Consider the following 9,202-nt stretch of genomic DNA (forward strand, 5'->3'; position numbering starts at 1 on the left):
TGAGTTTTGGCCAACATTAATGCATCTGCTCAGCCTTCGTAGCTCGTTCGTGAAGTTCTAGGCAAATAAAGCATATTGATGCCCGGACCACATATTCGCCATTTATGACAACTAGTCTTTTTTCTATTGTAAAAAATAAGAAAAACCTTAAAGGGCTGTCGTTTAACAAGCCCAGATGCGTTAAAGACGCATTGGTGACAGCTAAAAGCTATCACGAACAGTGAGTTCCAGAAGTGTTTCGGGAATTGGAAAAAGCGATAGCATAATGGAAAATATTTAGAATGAGGTAATTTTTCTGTCGAGGAATAATCAATATTCCGTCCAAAATAAAAAGAAAGGTCCTTAATTTTTTTTCATTGTGCCTCACACTGAGTCGCATGTGAAAGCAAAATCTAACGGCTACCACTGCGTAAATTAACTAACTTCAGATCAAGCACTCATTTCAGACCATCCTAAGCGTTATAAAAATGATAAAAAAGTATCGTAGTAAAAGTCACGGAATTGGACGATTGTAAATTTGTAACACGTTGAAAGGTTTTAATGGGGGCTTTACACATTTAACTGTATGCAGCAGCGAATTTCACTTTAGATGAGCGAATGAGGGTTTCACTTTTTCCTGTTGTTTGATTGCACCACGTATTCCATGTGCCGCGTTTAAGGTCGTAGCAGAAGCTAGAAGCCCCGGTAATATAATACGCCTGTCATAGAAATGGCTAACGTAACGGTATGCGTCGGTAACCACACTATTGGACCACCCACTTCAGGAAAATCTTCGATGAATATCTTCTTAAACTTACTACGGTGTTTACTTTACACATAGACTTAAGATATTCGGTTCAAAAAAGTCCCGGTTTCTCTGTTTCCTGTACGTATACTTTTACACATTTCTGTAGTTAAATCATATATACACTATGTGATCAAAAGTATTCGGACACCTGGCTGAAAATGACTAACAAGTTCGTGGCACCCTCCATCGGTAATGCTAGAATTCAATATGGTATTCCCTCACCCTTAGCCTTGATGACAGCTTCCGCTCTCGCAGGTATACTTTTAATCAGGTTCTGGAAGGTTTCTTGGAGAATGGCAGCCCATTCTTCATCGAGTGCTGCACTGCGGTGACGTATCGTTGTATGTTGGTGAGGCCTCGAACGAAGCTGACGTTCCAAAACATCCCAAAGGTGTTCTATAGGATTCAGGTCAGGGCTCTGTGCAGGCCAGTCCATTACAGGGATGTTATTGTCAGGTAACCACTCCACCACATGCTGTGCATTATAAACAGGTGCTCGATCGTGTTGAAAGATGCAATCGCCATCCCCCAATTTCTCTTCAACAGTGGGAACCAAGAACGTGCTTAAAACATCAATTTAGGCCTGTGCTGTGATAGTGCCATTCAAAATAACAAGGGGTGCAAGCACCCTCCATGAAAAAAACTACCCCACCATAACACTACCGCCTCAGAATTTTACTGTTGGCACCACACACGCTGGCAGATGACGTTTACCGGGCATTCGCCATACACGCACCCTGTCATCGGATCGTGTATCGTGATTCGTCACTCCACGCAACGTTTTCCCACTGTTCAATTGCCCAGTGTTTACGCTCCTTACACCAAGTGAGGCGTCGTTTGGCATTTACCGGCGTGATGTGTGCCTTATGAGCAGCCACTCGACCATGAAATCCAAGTTTTCTCACCTCCCGCCTAACTGTCATAGTACTTGCAGTGGACCCAGATGCAGTTTATAATTCCTGTGTAATGGTCTGGACAGGTGTATGCCTATTACACATTACGACCCGCTTCAATTGTCGGCGGTCTCTGTCTGTCAACAGATGAAGTCGGATTGTACGCTTTTGTGCTGTACATTTCCCTTCACGTTTCCACTTCACTATGACTTCGGAAACAGCGGACCTAGTGATGTTTAGGAGTGTGGAAATCTCGCGTACAGACGTATGACACAAGTGACTACCAATCACCTGACCACGTTCGAAGTCTGTGAGTTTCGCAGAGCGCCCCATTATGCTCTCTCACGATATGGAGAACCTGCCAGTAGGTGGCAGCACAATCCACCTAATACGAAAAACGTATGTTTTTGAGGGTGTCCGGATACTTTTGATCGCATAGTGTAAGGTTGTAATTTAGATAGCTCAATGTATTAATCATTGAAATTTCGTGATAGAATAATGGAATGATACAAAAATAGGATATTATAATTATGTGTGTGTTGATTTTACTATACTACGCGTACCTTTTATTGGTAGTTTTTACATTTGTGTGAAAGGTGTTTCTTGCAGTGAATTTCTTATACTTAACACATTTCACTAAACTTTCCACGTACATGACATCTGCCTCTCGCCTTATTGCTGACATAATTTTCTTCCGATGTGGAGGGTGACGATTCATACGATGTTTTCTCTATACGGCTTATCTTGCAACATTTTGTGTTAGAAGATGTCCTCGTCTCTTCATATCTCCATCAATTAGCTGCTCGCCAAGGGTAGTCTTCTTCGTTGTAGGGTGTTTACTTTTCGTTGGGGGCAACTGGCCTTGTATATCACGTAAGAGAGATATGCAAATATGTCGGTGATGTTTGAGAACAATACGGTAGGCTGTTTGTCTTCATCTTTACTGTATAATCCACGACCATCTTGTCTGATGTGTCCACAGGTTCTTTAGTAGCATTGTAGCCTATAATAATTCAATGTTTGCTCTTGCTGTCGTGGTACAGAGTGCTTTGGACAAGAACACATTTGTTTTTCTTTGGGACGTATCACTGTGACATATCAACATTTGTCCTAGCTCGTAGGAGATGAAAAACCTTGGTTCTTTTCCGGGGCATTACATGGTCGTTTTACAGTAATTGTCGAATATTTCATTGGCACAAAGTACCCAAAACTTGATTCCGTACTTCGCCTGTTCACCAGGTATGTACTTGCGATAAGAGACGTTTCCCTTGAATGCAACAAGTTGTTCGTCTACTTCAACAAACATATTAGGATTGGATCATTTAGGTAATATCTCTATCCGTTTCTTCCACAAATGCCTTATAAGTGCAAACGTACCTTGTTGAAGTTTTTGTAGTCTTGCCTCATCAAAGCGAATAACTCTTGATGTATTTTTGTACATTTCTAGTGATACTGTAGCTCTAAAACCTGAGCGACCTCTGTACTTATCCCATAAACTTTCAGTAGACTCATTATGTGACTTATGAACTCCTGCTAATAACAACAAGCATCTAGGTCAAGACCATCTAAATTTTTCCTCTTGTCTCCATATAACCGCATTCCTTCAGCATTCGAATGAGTGAGTATAATGGTTTCAATTGATTGAGGAAGAAATAATTTGTAAGCTGAGTATTCATTCGTAATGTGCGAAGTGACATAGCTCGTTGGTCCTGGTGTCATGCAACACATGCTGCACGCCGTCCAGTTGAGGTACGGATTCTGTCTTCCATTCAACTGATTTATGCTTTGACAACATAACTGCGCAGCTTACCATTGCTATTCTGGTCTATCGTCTGTGCCTTCTAATGAAGATGAAGGACTGCATTTCGAAACATGATCTTCATTCTGCAAAACTACTTTACCGTAATCAGATATGTTATCGCTATGCCTGGTGTTTCATCATTTTCCAAAGATGCCATTATCTTGAGAAAAAGCTTATAAAATATATTAATTGCAAACGTAGAAACCGAGTGAACTGAGAAAAAGTGAATTATTATACAAAATGATTTGGTTACAGGAACAAACAATGGCCTGCACGGCCACTTACTTCCTTTTCACAGAAATAGACACTGCATTGTTCAAAACAACAATGGCTTTATTTCTTTGGAGGGCGCTGGCCTGGCCTGTGTAGTACTGTCGGCGCCAACAAGCCAGTTGGGAGTTCAAGTGTCAGCTACTCGACCGTTGAAGAGAGCGGGTGCGCTTGGGGAACTGTCGCTTGCCAAAGGGACCTTTAGGTAACAGACCTTAATTCTGAGCTCAAGAACTGCATCCTAGTTCCTTTCGCACAGATTTCATATTTGTGTCGTTAGTCCAGTCTGATGTAATGAGATAAAGGCACTCGTTTGCATTTTGATGCTGCGCACGTTTTTGCAAATTGTGGCGAACATGCACGAAATACACCTCTTACATGGCCTTAAGCCGATTTTTTCCGTGGCTGATCAGCAACATACGTCACAGCCCACCAGGTGAGACTAGGCAGAAGTGTGGAAATATTTAAAATATTACGTATCCCACTCTGATCTGTGATGCAGGGGCTCGCCAGTTTGCCTATTGACACTAATGAACAAGTGGTAGACTATTATGGTTAACTGTGCACTTGCAAGGCCAAGTGGACACCTTCTGCATTGTCGGTTAAATAGTTTTTCAGTTTATCTACCCCCCTGAGTTACGGGAAGCTGAACAGAACTGTTTCATATGCCTTTGGTGAGGGCGGAAGACCCAGTGCTTTCTGACAGAGGTTGTTAGCGAAAAACTTGTCTAGTAGGTGTCACAATGACCTATCAAGTAGATATTTCAATTGGCTGCAACGACATGATGAAATTTTGGTGCGTTATATGATAGATTTTTGCATGACTATGAGGGATTTGTATGTTGATATTTCTGAATCAGCAGCTGATTTTAACATTTTGGGTGGGTTGCATCTAGAGGACAGATCAGGGAATTTGTTTTCTAGTAAGGTCTAAAATCTTTTGTACTGGATAGATTGGTGTCCAGCACCGTAAGTGTCTGCTATAGCAAAGACAAGCACTGTCTGGCACCATCTATTTCTAGAACGCAAGGTATGATAAAACCACCGTCAGATCTAATACATGGGGGCATATTTTTGGTGCGACCAAACATCCAAATCGGACACTTGGTGCAGAACTGCCCAGTGTGAGAAAGGGGTGGACAAAGTTGGCAGCTGATCCCGGCGGAGGTTCGAGTCCTCCTTCAGGCATAGCTGTGTGTGTGTTTCCCCTTAGGATATTTAGGTTGAGTAATGTGTAAGCTTAGGGACTGATGACCCTAGTAGTTAAGTCCCATAAGATTTCACACACATTTTTGAACAAAGTTGGTACCGGTTGGCCGCAGGCCGATTTATGAGTCTGTGCAGATTAAGAAAACGTTCCAATGAAGTTAACTCTACTCCTGCAACTACCAAAAAGTCATAGATTCTCCCACAGCATACCCAGCAGTCATTGTTATTCCTGCAGCCTGCCCGCCATTCATAATTATTCCTGCAGCCTGCCTGCAAGTCATTATTCAGCCCGTAGCCTACCCACCAGTCGTAGTTATCAAGTGCCCTACCCAACTGTCATAGCCACTCAAGTGGTGTACCCACCAGTCATAGTTACTCCTGCGGCCTACCCACCAGTTGTAATTACTGTTGCAGCCTACCCACCAGTCAGAGTTAGCATACAGAAAAACCTGCCAGAGTTACTCCTCTGGGCTACCCACCAGTCACAGATAATAGGACAGTCCATCCATCAGAAATAGTTGCTGTATTATACTTTTGATTCAGCTCACAGAAGGATATTTTCCTCGTAGCCACCCACAACTGATGACAGTACACTGAGGGAAACACTATGAGAGGAGAACGAGGAGAACATTGATAATCATTAGTGGCAAGAACACGTACATTTATGGACGAATAATCAATACTTGAATGCTGAAGATTAGATGGGTAGATCACATAACTAATGAGGAGGTACTGAATAGAATTGGGGAGAAGAGGAGCTTGTGGCCCAACTTGACTAGAAGAAGGGATCGGTTGGTAGGACATCTTCTGAGACATCGAGGGATCACCAATTTAGTATTGGAGGGCAGCGTGGAGGGTAAAAATCGTAGAGGGAGACCAAGAGATAAATAGACTAAGCAGATTCAGAAGGATGTAAGCTGCAGTAGGTACTGGGAGATGAAGAAGCTTGCACAGGATAGAGTGGCATGGAAAGCTGCATCAAACCAGTCTCAGGACTGAAGACCACAACAACAACAATCAATACTTTACAAATAGACTTATTCAGCAAATCCTGAAGTTTAACTACTGTTCCAGACTCTAAGGCAGGATGGCAAATAGTTCTTGTCCCACTAGAATGTTCACGGAAGAAGAGCTTGTGTGGACTCGCCACAAGAAGACTATGCTGTGTGAAGTACACAAGTAGAAGGTAGTCTTCTGGTAGTCGATCTGACTTGGAAATGCCTGCTCTGCCGTGGCGTCGGCACATATCACTTCTCTGGTGCTACTTCTTGGTGCGGCAGTTACTGGGCTGCATTCTTCAGTGGGTTGTCAACATATCGACGCCTATGTTGCTGCCTGTTGGTGCATGCTGTGCTTATGACACCGCAGTAGTTACCTCTGCAGTCTACCCACCAGTCATAGTTATTCTAGCACCCTCTCCACCAGCCAGAGTTATTCCCACAGCCCACTCTTCAGTCTACCCCCCAGTCATTGATATTCCATCCAGACCATCCACCAGTCACTGTTACTCCAACAGCCTACTCGACAGTCATAGTTACTCACGCAGCACCCACACCATTCGTTTGTACTGCCAGAGCCCACCCATCAGTCACCATTACTTCTGCTGCATAACCATTTGTCATAGCTGCTCTTGCGGCCTGTACCCCAGTCATATTAAGTGTAGCAGATCACCCTCCAGTCATAATTACTCACAATGCCTGGCCGCCAATCATAGTCATTCCTATAGCCTGCAACTCATAGTTACTCCCACAGCTTACCCAACAGTCACAGTTGTTCCTGCAGATTACCTGCCAATCTTATTTACTCCAGCAGCCTACCCAACAGTTGCAGTTACTCCTGTAGTTAACCTGATAGTAATAGGTAATTCCACAGCCTACCCAACAATCCTAGTTCCTCCCATAGGTAATCTGTCAGTCATAGTTGCTCCCACAATCTACCTTCCAGTCATGGGTACTCGTACAGCCTACACACCAGTCATAGTTACTCGCACAATTTGCCGATCTGTCACAGTTACTCCTAGAGCTTACCTCACAGTCACAGTGATACCTGCAGCTAGTGCATTAGCCATGGATTCTCTCTAGCAACCTATCTGCATGTCACAGTTACCTACACAAGTTATACACAAGTTATACACAAGTCGTAGTTACTCCCACAACTTACCTGCAAGTCATAGGTACAAACTGTTGTGGGTTGGCAGGAGAGCCAACACCGTGATTATTAGAGGAAGCCGAAAGGCACGCGTTTTAGCTCACGCAGGCTGGCGTGAGGTCTGGAACAGGACAAGGAAATTAGAATTTAGAAAAACGGACGAAGCTGGTGGAATACTTAACTTTAACCCAGTAATGATGAGCGTCGCTCTTGACTGTACATGACTCAGTATCAATAGTAACTGGTAATGGCGCCTTGCTAGGTCGTAGCAAATGACGTAGCTGAAGGCTATGCTAACTATCGTCTCGGCAAATGAGAGCGTATTTTGTCAGTGAACCATCGCTAGGAAAGTCGGTTGTACAACTGGGGCGAGTGCTAGGAAGGCTCTCTAGACCTTCCGTGTGGCGGCGCTTGGTCTGCAATCACTGTTAGTGGCGACACGCGGGTCCAACGTACACTAACGGACCGCGGCCGATTTAAAGGCTACCACCTAGCAAGTGTGGTGTCTGGCGGTGACACCACACAACCAAAGGTTACCCAGAAGTCACAGTTGCCCCACATGTTACCAGCAAATCATAGTTCCTCTTGCAAGTTACCAACAAGCCATAGGTTCTCCTGCCAATTATAGCCACACATGCCAGTTACATGTCACTCATAGCTGCCACCAATGGTTATCATCAGTCGTAGCTAGTCTGTTAGTTATCTACCTGTCATACCTATAGGTACTAGCTAAACACTAGTCGTTTTTACACCTGTCCGTTACCCACCAGCCATAACTACAACTGCCCTATACCTGAAGGTCATATCTCCATACGTTACTCTTCATCCATGCATAGCTAAACCCACCAGTTACCTGCCAGCAACAGATACATCCGCCATTTACCCGCCAGACACATCTACACCCACTCGATAACTGCAAGTTATTGTTGTTCACTACATGTAAGTCATTGCTATTCGTGCCCACTACAAGCCATTCGTATTTAATTCTGCATGCTACCCGTGAGCCATAGCTATGCATGCAGCTTACCGAATGGCCATAGCTACTGCTGCAGCCTACCTTCCATTTATAGATACTCTTGCAGCTACCTGCCGTCCATTGTTACTACTGGAGCCTACTCGCAAGTCGTAGTTACTCCCACAGCGTACGCACCACTCATAGTTACTGCTGCATCCTATCTGCCAGCCATACATACTTCTGCAGTCTACCAGCCAGTTATATTAATTGTGCAGCCTCCCCATTAGTCATAATTCTTTGTGCAGTCTACCCACCAGTTACAGTTAACACTGCAACCTTCCGCATTTCATAGCTACTCCCACAGTCTCCGGTAAGTCATAGTTATTTCCACAGCTTTCCAGCAAGCTTTAATTAGTACAGCAGACAATGCTCCTATCATATTTAGTCCTGCAAGTTCTAATTACTTCCAAAAATTACCTGTAGTTCATAGATACTCCAGGAAGTCGTAGTTGCCAGCCGCTGTGGCCGAGCGGTTCTAGGCCCTTCGAAACCGCGCGACTGCTACGGTCGCAGGTTCGAATCTAGTCTCGGGCGTGGATGTGTGTGATGTCCTTAGGTTAGTTACGTTTAAGCAGTTCTAAGTTGTAGGAGACTGATGACCTCAGATGTTAATTCCCACAGTGTTCAGAGCCATTTGAACCATTTTTGAAGTCGTGGTTACTCCATCAAAATAACACTTACCTCGAAGCTTCCCACATTAATAGTCTCTCCCATAATGAACCTGCAAGTCATAGTTTACTGTTCAAGTTATCCACATGTCATAGTTCATTCTGTAGATTATCCATAAGTCATACTTCATACCATAAGTTACTTAAAATTCATACACTCCTGGAAATTGAAATAAGAACACCGTGAATTCATTGTCCCAGGAAGGGGAAACTTTATTGACACATTCCTGGGGTCAGATACATCACATGATCACACTGACAGAACCACAGGCACATAGACACAGGCAACAGAGCATGCACAATGTCGGCACTAGTACAGTGTATATCCACCTTTCGCAGCAATGCAGGCTGCTATTCTCCCATGGAGACGATCGTAGAGATGCTGGATGTAGTCCTGTGGAACGGCTTGCC

This window comes from Schistocerca cancellata, chromosome 8, assembly GCF_023864275.1.
Source record: "Schistocerca cancellata isolate TAMUIC-IGC-003103 chromosome 8, iqSchCanc2.1, whole genome shotgun sequence".
Classification (NCBI taxonomy): domain Eukaryota; kingdom Metazoa; phylum Arthropoda; class Insecta; order Orthoptera; family Acrididae; genus Schistocerca; species Schistocerca cancellata.